The 13,300-nt window shown below is 35.5% G+C and overlaps 3 non-coding genes and 1 pseudogene across 3 annotated transcripts; 1 reads left to right on the forward strand and 3 right to left on the reverse strand.

Annotated features, from left to right (window-relative positions):
* LOC131047344 (disease resistance protein RPV1-like) overlaps positions 1-745 on the reverse strand; it is a 76,781-nt pseudogene extending 76,036 nt beyond the window's left edge.
* Positions 746-11,610: 10,865 nt separating this feature from the next.
* Positions 11,611-11,681, reverse strand: TRNAG-GCC (transfer RNA glycine (anticodon GCC)). The gene has a single exon. It is a non-coding gene; the product is annotated as a tRNA-Gly (tRNA).
* A 135-nt stretch (positions 11,682-11,816) lies between these two features.
* TRNAA-UGC (transfer RNA alanine (anticodon UGC)) lies at positions 11,817-11,889 on the reverse strand. The gene has a single exon. It is a non-coding gene; the product is annotated as a tRNA-Ala (tRNA).
* An 834-nt stretch (positions 11,890-12,723) lies between these two features.
* On the forward strand, positions 12,724-12,826 carry LOC131047362 (U6 spliceosomal RNA). Its single transcript, XR_009106123.1, has one exon. It is a non-coding gene; the product is annotated as a U6 spliceosomal RNA (small nuclear RNA).
* Positions 12,827-13,300: the final 474 nt, after the last annotated feature.

A 13,300-nucleotide genomic window follows, 5' to 3' on the forward strand; every position in this document is an offset into this window, starting at 1 on the left:
CTTGTAGAGAAAAGGAAGCAAAGACAGAGGTAGGAAGGTCCGTTACATACCCTCCAGTTGTATCCATGGACCACCCTGAGCGAGAGGAGATCTGCAGAAGGGCATCCTTCCATCCCTCAATCCCTTTTCGTGGGTATCGAACTGAATGCCCATAAAATTTTAGAAATGGACAGATCTGTTGAAGGGCATGCTTCCACCACTCAATCTCTTCTCTTGGGTATCGGTCTGAACGGCCATAATGTTTTAGAAATGCTTGTTTGTACTGGCTGGAGTCCTTGAGAGGATATCTAACATCAGATGGAAGCACATCATAAAACAGAGGAATGATCAAACCCGGGGTTCTCAACATGGCGGCTGCTTCCTTGAGACACCATGAAGAGTCTGCATAGCCTCTAGAAAATACAGGAATGCGTATCGCACTGCTCTCGATCGCTCTTTCCAAGCTCAACCCAATTATTTCTCCCTTTCTCAATTTGTGGCTGTCTAAAAAGACATGAAGTCCAGCGGCAGTCAGAGCTTCAAAGAGATGGTCAACTAGATTCTTTCTCACATCTTCTCCCCTGAAACTCAGAAACACGTTATATTCCTTGTCGCTTTGGAAAGGAATTTTGGTTGAGGGAGGGACGTATTCATCCATCTTGAATTCTTCCATGTTAAGAGATGCAACCGAAAAAAATGGCAGAGAGAATACAGAACTTGAATTCCTATCACGCAATTCGGTGCTCAAGCTTGTTCTAAGAGACATTTGTTTGCAATATCAATTGGAAGGCAGGTCAAGCTGTACGTATCGGTCTATAAAAGAGATTCCTCACTCAACAGCTATTCGCACTATGAAATTGTGTGATTGGAAGGGCAATCTACTTCTATATTGTCAGTTTCAAAAGTCATGGCAACCAACCCACTTTTATTAATTCTTTTCTTCGTCCGGTCATGTACTGTTCAATGACTACCTACGAATAGCGAGCGAGTCACGTCGATCGGGTCCGCATTAGTTGATTGTTTCTTCTTCCTCCCTGAAATTTCTAAAATTTTCTTTTCCGTACTTCTTTCCTTCTTTCACTTTTTTCATTTTCACATGAGGACTTTCTTTATTATTTAACGAATATAAGATTTCTGATTTTTTATTGAAAAATGAGTAAATGAATCATTACATATCATAATTGTAAAAACAGCAATAACACACTAAAGAAAATCAAACAGCTATAGCGGGAAAAAGATCAAAGCCACCCAATCGCTCAAAAACGGTCCAACGATCAATAGTCCATAAACTCCAACATAAATGGAAACAGTCAAACATAAGTGAAGAATTTTTGCTCTGAAGAAGATAAACATTTTGAAACAACAGTTTGTTGATTCAAGTACGCAAAGTATCAGGCCATGGAGGAGAGAAATTTTCCACGGACAACCTATAGAGGCTTATAGCAAAAGATCTTCAGTACAACAAAAACAAATTAGTTTGACCCAACAGGCCGAGTATTAACTTTAGAGTCACTTTCAGAAGCTCGATTGGAATTAGAAGCATGAAACTAGTGGGCCAGTCATCGCAGCTAGATAAATCAAGTCTCTAGATTCCTATCTTCCCTAAATGATTCAACCAAGATAATTGCAACCACTGAAAGAATGGGACATAACTCATAACTTGATATTGGAACATTGGCAGTGACATGTAAAAATCCACAAGGGGAAACTCATGAGGAAAAAGGAGGCAGAAGATCCTTCAAGGAAAGCTTAGTCTTTTTTCTATAAGGTCCTCAAAGTTCTACAGTTAAGCACAAAGATTATGAATAGATAGATCAGAATTGAGGCATGTGAGGGAGTGGCAATAGAGAGTGCAGCTAATCATATGGAGTTTCAAGTTGTAACAAATCAGTTGAAGTTCGATGAAGTGAAATAATGGGTTTGGTGTTGGAGAAGTAATCCCAAAGTTACCCAACCATACAGTCAGCTCCGTATCGCAGTCAATTTCAATATTAAATGCAAACAGTAAAAATAGATCTTTATAAGGATTTGAATGGATTCGAATGGATTTCACATACTTTTTGGACAGTCTGATAAACATTATTTTATATTCTGGATTGTTCTAGAGACCTCCATAAGAAGAGGCATTTTGTAATCAGTTATATGAAATATTAGAGCTGTTAGAGATAAAAAAGATGAGTCTGTATGTTGTCTGGATATGAAGAAGAATGTATTCACGCTTGAAGGATATAGTGCCACAGCTCAATCAATAGATGAAATGTGTTATAATGTTTGATATATATTTTTTGCCATGTTTTATGTTTGCCCTGTTCTTTCATCTGCTCCTTTGTTCCTAACATGGTATCAGAACCGATGGTTATGACACAAGAAGCTGGTGTTAAGTGGTAGAAGAAACTATTGATTTGTGTGAATGGAAGGTCTGAAAGGTGTCGGTGATGTTGGGAATGTGAAGCCTAATGGTCACATGACTGTTTGCCTTTCTCATCTCTTCCTTTCATGGCTGAATATAATTATATAAAGGACTGTGTGGAGTCCATGTAAGAAGTAGATTGGTTAAACATTAATAAGAGATTTCCCTGCTTTGAGAGTGGACGTAGGTAAATTTGTCGAACCACTATAATCTTTTGTGTTATGTGTTATGTTCTATTTTTCTATCGCTGTCTTAGATATGTTTATTAAGTTTATCTGCTCGATTAAAAACTTACAATTGATATCAAAGCGTGGTTGAAACCAAGGAGCAGATATGGAATACGGTAATGCTATTATTTTGACTACAACAAAAGTTGCAGCAAATGGTTGGGTGGTCGATACAGGAGCATCATTTCATTCTACCTCACACACAGAATTTTTCAAAACCTTTCCAAGCGGTAATTTTGGTAAGCTCTTTCTGGCAGATGATAAATTTCTTAATATTGTTGGAAAATGAGATGTCTTGTTGAAACTAGCCAATGGAAATAATTGGCTGCTACGGGATGTTAAGTATGTCCCTCAACTTAAAAATAATTCAATTTCAATTGGGCAATTGTTTTATCAAGTATTTAATGTTAGGTTGGAATGCAGACGAAAGGGTCCTTAGCAATTGCAAATGGAAACAAATCGGATACTTTTTCGAACATCAACCCAATTACTTCTCCCTCTTTCAATATGTCGGTGTCTAAAAAGACATGGCGTCCGGCAGCAGTGAGAGCTTGATAGAGATGATCAACCAGAATCTTTCTCACATCTTTTCCCCCCATACTCAGAAATACATAACATTGCTTGTCGCTTTGGAAAGGAATTTTGGTAGAGGGAGTCATGCATTCTTCCGTGTTAAGAGAGGCAAATGAAAAGAATGACATAGCGAATACGGAACTTGAATTCCTCGTATAACGTAACTGGGTGCTTGCTTTCACTCGATACCAGAAATAACTCTCAATCACACCTGTTAAATAGCATATGGACCGATTGGAAGGCGTGTCTATACGTCTATACAAGAGAATCCCCACTAAACAGTTGTTTCCACCATGAAATCGTGTGATTGGAATGTAAATCTACTTCAAATTTACTGAAAATCTACTTCTCTTTTGTAGATTTCCAAATTTATTAATTTTTTTCTTCATCTAGTCATGTCATGTTTAATGCCCATGTAGCAAATTGAATGAAAGTCAGGCAAGTGGGTCCATATTTATATAAAATTTCGTTCTCCCTCACCTCCACTTTCTAAAATATTATTTTCCAATTTTACTTTTTTTCCTTTTTTTGATTTTTTTCATTTTCACATGAGGTGAAAAATTAAAATAGATGGATGTAACTAATCTTCACATAAAACAACATTTCGTAAAGTTTCTAAAATCTGTAAAACGCAATGGATTTCCGCAAAATTTTTAGTAGCTAAATTTTCATGCTCTGCATCTCCACTATTGTAAAACCACAAAAAAAATGCAAAAAAACACTATGATTTGCAAATTTGAGAGTTCTTTACAATGTCAATGTGATTTGCAGATTTGAGAGTTCTTTACAATTTGGGTGAATATTTTGTCACTACCGTGCCAATGACAAAATATATGATTCGCACACAGCTATGTCAAGAAATTAATCTCTCCTCTCATCAAGGGGAGGTTCCCTTTGATATTTCTTCTCTAATTAACAAGAAATTAAAATTTGTGGGTAAGTTTCGGGCATATAACTCTTTTTTTTTCAAAGTTTATGTATTTTTCCTCCACTTGTTACAATTCTCTATCACTTATGATACCTAAAGAAATGAACAAATTATGTCAAAAACTTACAATCAAGAAGCACAAAGTCTTACTTGAATGTAGTTCTAATTAAGCTAATGATTACAAATGATAAGAAATTTAACTTGCAGCCCAAAATCTTCAAGTATAAATTCACAATGCCTTAAACTACAAGTAACAACAACAATACAAAGCCTACTACTAATCACTTAATATCAGAAAATTTCTGAAATATGTAAACAACACAAAGTCTATTTCTACAATTAGAAAGCTCTTTCATAAACTGACAATTTCACCAAAAGATTCAACATCATAAAGAATGATTATGAGAACTAAACATAAGAATGATTCCAATCACAATCTTCAATCCAACACAAAGTTTGGAAACTAGTGGATTGCTATCTTTATTTCCTTGAATCCACTTTTTTACATCAAAAGCACAAAGTCTTAATTGAGATAAAAATTTGGTAGAGTTTTTCTAAGCATATTAAAAGATAAATATGTACAAATGAGGGTCCTCCTTATATAGAAAAAGAGTGGTGAAAAATGTGGGCATAGTTGACTAATTCAACTGCATAGTCCCACTTGACTATAACTACAGCAGAAAGAAAATATGCAGCTACAAGAAAACTTGCAACATCTTTCTCCACCTCATTGAATTTTTGAAATTCTTCAAACTTGAACAGAATAGCTTCCATGTCTCGACTTTGTCCGGTATTGGGGTAGAGTGATGATGCGAACACGGGAAATTGCATCTTCAGCCTTTATGTATTTTTTTCCCCATCTTTCAACATTGATGCAAGGAATTCAAAACTGACTTGTATTTCTAGCAATTTATCAAATACATTCAATGAGAAATCTTGTTCTGTACAGTGATCCATTAAGGAAAGAAATTCTTGTATGATGGCGTCATTGGTCACAAGGTTTTGATTATCATCATACAAGTAACAAGGAATATCAGCTATTATGGTTGAAATAAGATCGAATTCATCATCACCTTCCTTCTTTTCTCGATCCAACTCTATAATCATTGACCTTATTGTTTCTTTCTTGTGAGAGAATAATGACAAAATTTGGATATATTTCTCTCTGGTTGGAATTACCTTATTCTCCACGAGGACGTCAATTCTGAAATCCTCCATTTTATTCCAAAGGGTTGCACTTCTTTCAATATCTTCTACTTCTTGAGATAAAGAAGTTTTAACACCTTGCATTTGACTTTGGATAACTTCAAAGTCAGCCAACAACTTAATTGTTGAATCTAGAAGATGAGAACCTTTTGATTTCAATCGAGCAATCCACTCACCCACTACTCAACCTTTGATGCCCACCTGTTCCACCTTCTTGAGAGATTCAGTATCTATTGAAGAAACAATTGGCTCAATTTCCTGGGAAGATTGTGTGACCTTGAGAAGCACACTGGTTAACTGCTCACATTTATGCTTTAATTCATTCTTTTCATTCCTTTCTTGATCAAATCTTTGCATCAAAGAATTTAAAGCAGTTTGGGAATCTAACTTGACATTTTCATGTGTCTCCACTCCAAGCTCTACAGTCTAAATAGTATAATCCTCGGGTTGTATATCATCCTTATTCTTGTTTGAAGAGGGCACCATAACCTCAACATATTTCCTTTAGGTAGTCAGATCCACTAGTACCTGAGAAATAGTCTTTGGCTTTTTAGTACCTTTGGATTTGGGGGTAACCAATTGTTCATAATCAAATTCATCTGGTGAAATTACTTGTTTCTTTCTTTTGGGTGCTACTACATCCATCCATGGCGGTAATTTTGTGTTAGTGAATGGAGTTGTGGCCTCCTGTTGAGTATCAACCGGTATTTGAGGAGCATTCTAACTTGAAGTTACAACAATTGTAGATGTAATAATTGGTACCAAGGTTGCGACGTCTAGTGATATGCTAGCTGATGTAGCAATGGTAGTTGCTATTGATGTCTCCTTTGTAGCAACTATGGATGGAAGAATGGATGGTACACTAGTGGTAATCACGGTACTTACATAGAGTGGAACTTTAGCTATGATTGTCGTGGAAGGCAAAGGCACCATCTGTTGTTCTGCAAATGCTTGCTCCATAGTTTCAGTAAAATCCAAAATTGAGGATTCAATAGTGGATGAAGGAATATCATCAAAATTGGAGAAATTGGACAATGTAAAATACTGGTGAGCACCCTCCGATTGTGGTATTTCCATATTCAACTCTTCATCATTATACTCCTCATCTTTTTGATCTGAGTCAGATTCAATAGAATGAATAATAACCTCTGTATGAGTTGATACCTGTGAAGTGGTGGGAGTATTACTCTCTCCTTGATGAGTTGGTTCTTCAACCTATATTTCCTCTTGATAAGGAATTTCCCCTTCTTTTGTTTCTTTTTCTTTCTCAGTTTCTTCGATAGATTGTTGCTCTAGCTCCTTTGTTGGTGTCTTTTGTATTGTCGAAGAAGATTCACCTTTCTTAGACCCTTTGATTGTGAATTTGATTTTATGTCCTTTTCCTTTAGATTGTGTCGAAGGGACTGAGGGTGGTGCTTGCAGATCTGCTTTGCTTTTGGTCCTCGTTTAGCTGTAGTTGTTTTACCAACTGGACCATCACTATTATCATCATCACCAGAATTGGCAGGAAGTTGTTTCATTCTGATCTTCTTTTTTAACAAGGTCATGCATTAGTATTTGCCAAAATAGGAGCAATTATTTGAGTAATGGATTTACTCTCCTTTTTCGACCATTGAACAAGTGGTAGTGGGGAATCGGCAATCTTTTGTTCAAAATAGACTGGGTCTATCATGTCATCAGTGTCCTCCATGGTCATCGAGATTTTGGCCAAATCCAAATTTTCAATTTGCTCCAATGTAAGGTGACTAAAATCCATTTTTCTCACATCCTCTTCATCCTGACAATCAGCCCATACATCTTCAAACCTGAATACATGAGTGTAATTTCTTTTGAGTTTATTCTTCATTCCACGAAAATCAAAATTATTTTAGGCTTTGAATCTCCTCATAGTATTCCATTGCATTTCTTCTTCCATGTTCTTGGCCTTGGGGTTGGTCATAACTGAATATTGACCAATAGATTTTAGAAACTTTAAGCCAGACTTATGAGCCTGTGACTTCTTTTCATGTACATAAATCAATTGTCGGCATAACTCCATGAGTATAATTTTATCAGATGGATATATGGGTAAAATAAAAGGTTCTCCTGTGAAACATCCTATGCGGATGTAAGTGAATGTGGAGAGCTAGAGAAAGACACATCCAAAATGAGAAACCTTATTGTATGCTGCCTCTGAAAGTCTCTTCTTTTGTAAGTCTTTATCAAACATACATTTCCATACAACAATGTATGTATCATTGACTCTTCTGAAATGACTTCCTTGATTATTTATTATGAGTTGATCAAAATAATTCCAAACAGGCAGTAACCTCCTATCACCCTTTGTAGACAAGCCTGGATATTGCCTCATAGAGGCTTCTGCGTACACCAAGTATGAGGTCATGTAGAATTTAAGTGTTATTTTGACTTCTTTCAATTGTGCACAAAGTGCATCACTAATCTGCTCACCCCAATCTATCTTGGTAGCTCATTTCCTGATGATATTCATATAGTAACACATCTAGCTTTGAAAATAGTGAGAATCTTTTAGGCCTTTTACCCATGCCAACATGGTAACCATATGATTATATTCCTCATTGAAGTCACTTCTATGGAAATACTTTGGCCATCTTGAAATGGTGGAATTTCTAGCAATAGAGAGAAAATTTGTATTAATCATCTTCTTACACTTTACCTCATTTTTCTCAAAATATTCTTGAGCGTTTTCCTGAGTAATGTCAACTACTAATTCCTCAACTGGAGAACCCTTGAATACACTGTTAAAGAAAACATTGTCTAATGTCATAACCACATTCTGATCGACATCTTTTACTTCTCTTGTATTATATAATCTATCTCCATGTACATCAAGAGTTTTCGATCACAATCTATCCTCTATCATATCACATCTATCTCAATTCATACTAATTCTACTCTAGCACTTCCGGATGTACAATGCTATTATACGCATTTCTCTTGTTAGAATACTACTCTACAAGTCAACCTAAAGTTCTATTTCTATATGATGGACCCAAAGTAGTAGCCTAAGTCGACTCTGTTCCAGGTCTTCTCTGCCAACATGCCTCCCATTAGGAACAAAAATGTGCATACACATGCCTGTCCTTGGAATTGGACTATAGGGATTTTACATAGATCCCTTCAATATTCACATAAAGTTTGCACTAAAATACATAATATCTTGAGGTTAACCCCTGATACAATACACCCTACGCTTCTTTGAGTTTTGGGATGGCGAAATGTAAAGATTCATTTCTAGATGACAACAAGTAATCCTTGGACAATGGGGATAGCAAGGGGCAAGAACAAGATAAAAACTAATATAACAAAATAAAAATAATTAAATAACATATATGTTGGATTTAAGTGCAAATATATCCTTGATATTATACATTGAAAATCAAAATCAAAATAGTATAAATGATTTTATTCCAACGCTTAACTTAGGTCGTATCATAGCAATTCAAAGTATGAATCAAGCACCATCATAATTTTACGATTCAACGTTAGCTAAATTACTTTGTTACAGATTAAACATTGATAATGAACTCCCATAAATTGAACCGTTGGATGGTTTATGAAGCTAGATAGGAATATCAATTTATACAACATAAGATCTCAAATAAACTCCCAAATAGCTTTAATATCATTGAATTCAATATTCTATTTAGCTAGCACCCCCCTAAACGAGATTATCTTCATAATCAAAATAGTATCATGTCAACTACATTTCATTTGATTTTGCATTAATTTTGAGAAAATGATTTTATTATGCTTTATGTCTTTACAATTGATACCATGGTTTCTTACATATTTCAACTTTAAATATATCGTGAACTCATTACCCATAAATTCTACGATTATTTTCACATTTACATTAGTCAAAATAACACAATATTATAATAATAATAATTTATGACTCTCTTGTTTCTGAATGAACTAAAATTGATCTGATCGATTTTGCCTTAATCTATGTGATCGATAAGACAATAGAGTGGAACACGGTTATATAAATGTATTTTTACTTTTAATTGATAAATGCTCTATTTTCACATAAATGTTAAGTTCAGGGGTATCACTTTGGACAAAATACATTATCCATTTGCTTTTGACTTTGTTCTTATCAAACTTAAGTAGATTTATTATTCAATTTTATATTGGGTATATCTTTCATCTGTATCCTAGATCCATAATTTAGATGCATCTCTTTGGTAAAATAGTAATGCTACACATAACTGCATAAGTACAATAAAAAAATCAATTTATTATCCTTTTTACATAGATATATACATGGTAAATAAAAAAATCAAATCCAAAGTATTCTGAGAAGGATTTTTTACCTGTGAATTGGTTTTCAATAGCTTACTTGTTTATAAAGAAATCAAATAGAATTACAGACCCAGACAAACATGCTTTCTTGGTGCCAATTTCTTGAGAGTTTGGACATTTGAGAGGCCTTACAAATAGAAACCAGATGTATTCTCCCACAGACAACTTCTTGTGGAGCAATTTCCAAGCCATACCCTGTGATAGCTTAACTCATAGATGAAATGAAACTTCTTGTGGAGCAATTTCCAAGCCATACCTTGTGATAGCTTAACTCGTAGATGAAATGAAACGCTTAACTCATATTTTATTTTTATTTTTTTACCACCAATAACTATAAATATAAAGCAGCATTCATTCATCACTGTACATTTTGTCCATTGCTATATCTAATATCATTTTGCCTTGGTTTATCAGTCCCTTTCATATCATCAACAATATCAATAATTTTATATGCACCAAGTTTTTATCAAAAATCCTTACTTTCTCAACTGTCAAGTGCAAAGTATTTTTAATCATCAATACCACCAAAGAAATGCTCTGCAGTTGGCAGCTCAAACTGCAGTTAAGATTTTTGACACAGTTTCAATGCATATGCCATATTGTTGATGATATCAAAGGGGCTCATTGATAAACCTGAAAAAACAGCATTAGACATAGCAATGTACAATTTGGACGAGCATCTTGATGTCCCCTAAGGCAACAACTGCATATAGTTTAGCAGAAAAATCCAGCTTTGAAACTTCATAACTGCTTGAATATCAAATTCAATTTTGCCTAAATGTTGCTGCTTAACAACCCTGCAAATCCCAAAATTAATTTATAAGAAATAGAAGATCACGAAATGGTCATGGTAGAAAATGCTGAGTAGTCTCTTTACAACAGATAGGAGATAACATCCAATGTTACCTAAGGAATGACATACCTGGCCATACAGAATTTGTGATCAATAAGAGAGAACACCTCAGCAACATTTGCCAACCAGCAATATCAGTTTTTCACAATTTATAATATTACTGTGTGTTGTTTTTGGATATCGATTGTATGTTTTTATTTGTACATGAGTCTCTACATCTTTTGAGGAAGGCTAGGCCTACAACCTTCTTGGTAAGCTTGATCTTCAGTTGTTCTAATTGTTTGGATATTCAACATAATTCCCTATAAAAGATATTGATTAGCGATATCAGTTTTCCCCAATTCATAATGATACTCTCTGCTGTTTCTGAATTTCAATTGTGTATTTTTATTTACATCCAATTAGAAATCATGCAAACATCCCTCTGCAGCTTTGGCAAGATAGCAAACCAGGAACCAAGGTTGGGAGCTCATTATTGGTACCACTTGAACCAGTAGGGCATTCAGTCGGCATTCAAACCCTTGGTCACAACATCTCTGTACATGAGACAGCAGACCATGTACTTCCAATGGCGGGGATTACAACCCTAAATGAAACAATTAAAGACCAAGAGTAACCATAAATATTCAAGTGCAGTAAATATGAGAGACAGTTACTTACCTGGAAAACAAGCTTGTTAAGGTTAGGGTAAGTAGGGTTCCCAATTTCACAAATGGCCTTTTTATCTAACAGCGAATGAGTCGAGAGCATGGTGTTGGAGGGTTCCACCACGGATCTTGCAAACTAAGGAAACGGATACACTGTGAAACCCTTTTAAATTTCCTTCGGCAGTTCACAAAAAGCCCTGACCTGGTAACACCTGCATGGAATACTTGAAACCCCTGTAGACCCGTGCTGTTGTAGTCCATCTTCGAATTTGATCCAGACATCAAAGCAATGTGGTGAATCAACTAACTCTATATTATTTGATGTTTGATGTTTACTATTAAGTGTGGTAGGGTTGTGTACCACAAGTTAAGCTTGGTTACAGTGTTGTTTTATCTAGTTCTAAATGTTGCTCTTATTAGATTAAAACAGTACAGTATACTTGAAAAACACAAAATGCAAATGCACCAGCCGGGAATCGAACCCGGGTCTGTACCGTGGCAAGGTACTATTCTACCACTAGACCACTGGTGCGGAAATGAAGCATATTCAGGGAACTGAATGGGGCTGTAAACATAAAACGAATCATAGAAAAAGGGAGCTGAATTGGGCTGTAAACATAAAACAAATCTTAGAAAAAGACTGATAAACAGAAAAATAAATTGCAAATGGAGATGCGGGGTATCGAACCCCGTACCTCTCGCATGCAAAGCGAGCGCTCTACCATGTGAGCTACATCCCCGGACTGCAAAATTGTTGGAAGCATTGCCTTATGTCCCGATTCAAGATTCCATGATTTGGCAGAACGATGGGATAAGCAATTCACAACGGCCTTTACCTTGTCATGAGATAATTTCTAACGTGTGAACTATTCTTGCAGTGGAATGAATCTGTACATTACATATGCTAATTCTACTTTTGTTACAATTGCATGGATTTATTTTCCCTCTTCCGCAGTTGCAACACCAACGCATGCTCCAAGAACACTTGAAAATATAAACCGATTAAGTTTAACATTCCCTCTTGCGCAGCATTGTGGTCGTCGATATGTAGGATGGGTTTCCTGATCCAAGGTTCCCTGGCTTATCGTCATTGGCAAGAAATTGGGAACAGTGGGGTTCGATCCTGCATAGAGGCAGAGTGAAATTGTTTGCTCGGTTAGCACCTCTGCACGCTTAAAGTGTATTTATCTGTTTTTGTTGGAGCAGGAGTTAAGGTTTCTCTGTCACATTTTTCGTATACCAACTTCAATAAAACGGATACGTGTCTGTAGTCTCTACTCCCGAGGCGATGGAAGGACGGACACGCGTGGCTTTGCTCCCACATTTAGTACGCATAAATTGTATGAGCACTAAATATAACGTTACGGAGCCCGTTAATACCGCATAAATTAGATGTACGACATTTTTCATATACTTTAATACGGAGCCCTTTAATACCTCGGAGAACCGTGTCTCTAGTCTCTAGTTCTACTCCCGAGGTGATGGGAGGACGAACACTTGTAACTTTACTCCCACATGCGCTACGCGTAAATGATGCAAGCACAACATATATTGTTTTGTACACGTATTTAAGTGTCTCTTCGGAGACATCCGATAAAATTGGAACGATACAGAGAAGATTAGCATGGCCCCTGCGCAAGGATGACACGCATAAATCGAGAAATGGTCCAAATTTTTTTAATACTACTGCATTTGTCTTATTATTTTTCTTAAATATTAATAGTCAATAAATCGAAAAATATTAATATTATTGCATTTATCTATTTTTTTAAAATCTATTATTTAAAAAAAAATATTAATAGTCAATAAATCCAAAAATGGTTCAAATTTTCTTCATACCACTGCATTTACCTATTATTTTTTAAAAATATTAATAGGCAAATATTGGTTTTGCATTATTTAAAAATATTAATAGTCAAATTTTGGTTTTGTATTATTTCTTAAAAATATTAATAATCAAATTCTGGTTTTGTTTTAGTAGCTCCAACAAGCTCTTTCACCTCATTGTTTGTGATGATCTTTTTTGTCAATATACCTCCCATCATTGGTAAACTCACTACTGTGTGAATTGCCTCCTTTTTATTTGATAGGGTTTATCCAAATAGATGAACTCTTCGTTTACTCAGTTGAGTCGAGCTATCTTTATCCATT

The sequence above is a fragment of the Cryptomeria japonica genome, chromosome 10 (assembly GCF_030272615.1).
Source record: "Cryptomeria japonica chromosome 10, Sugi_1.0, whole genome shotgun sequence".
NCBI lineage: Eukaryota > Viridiplantae > Streptophyta > Pinopsida > Cupressales > Cupressaceae > Cryptomeria > Cryptomeria japonica.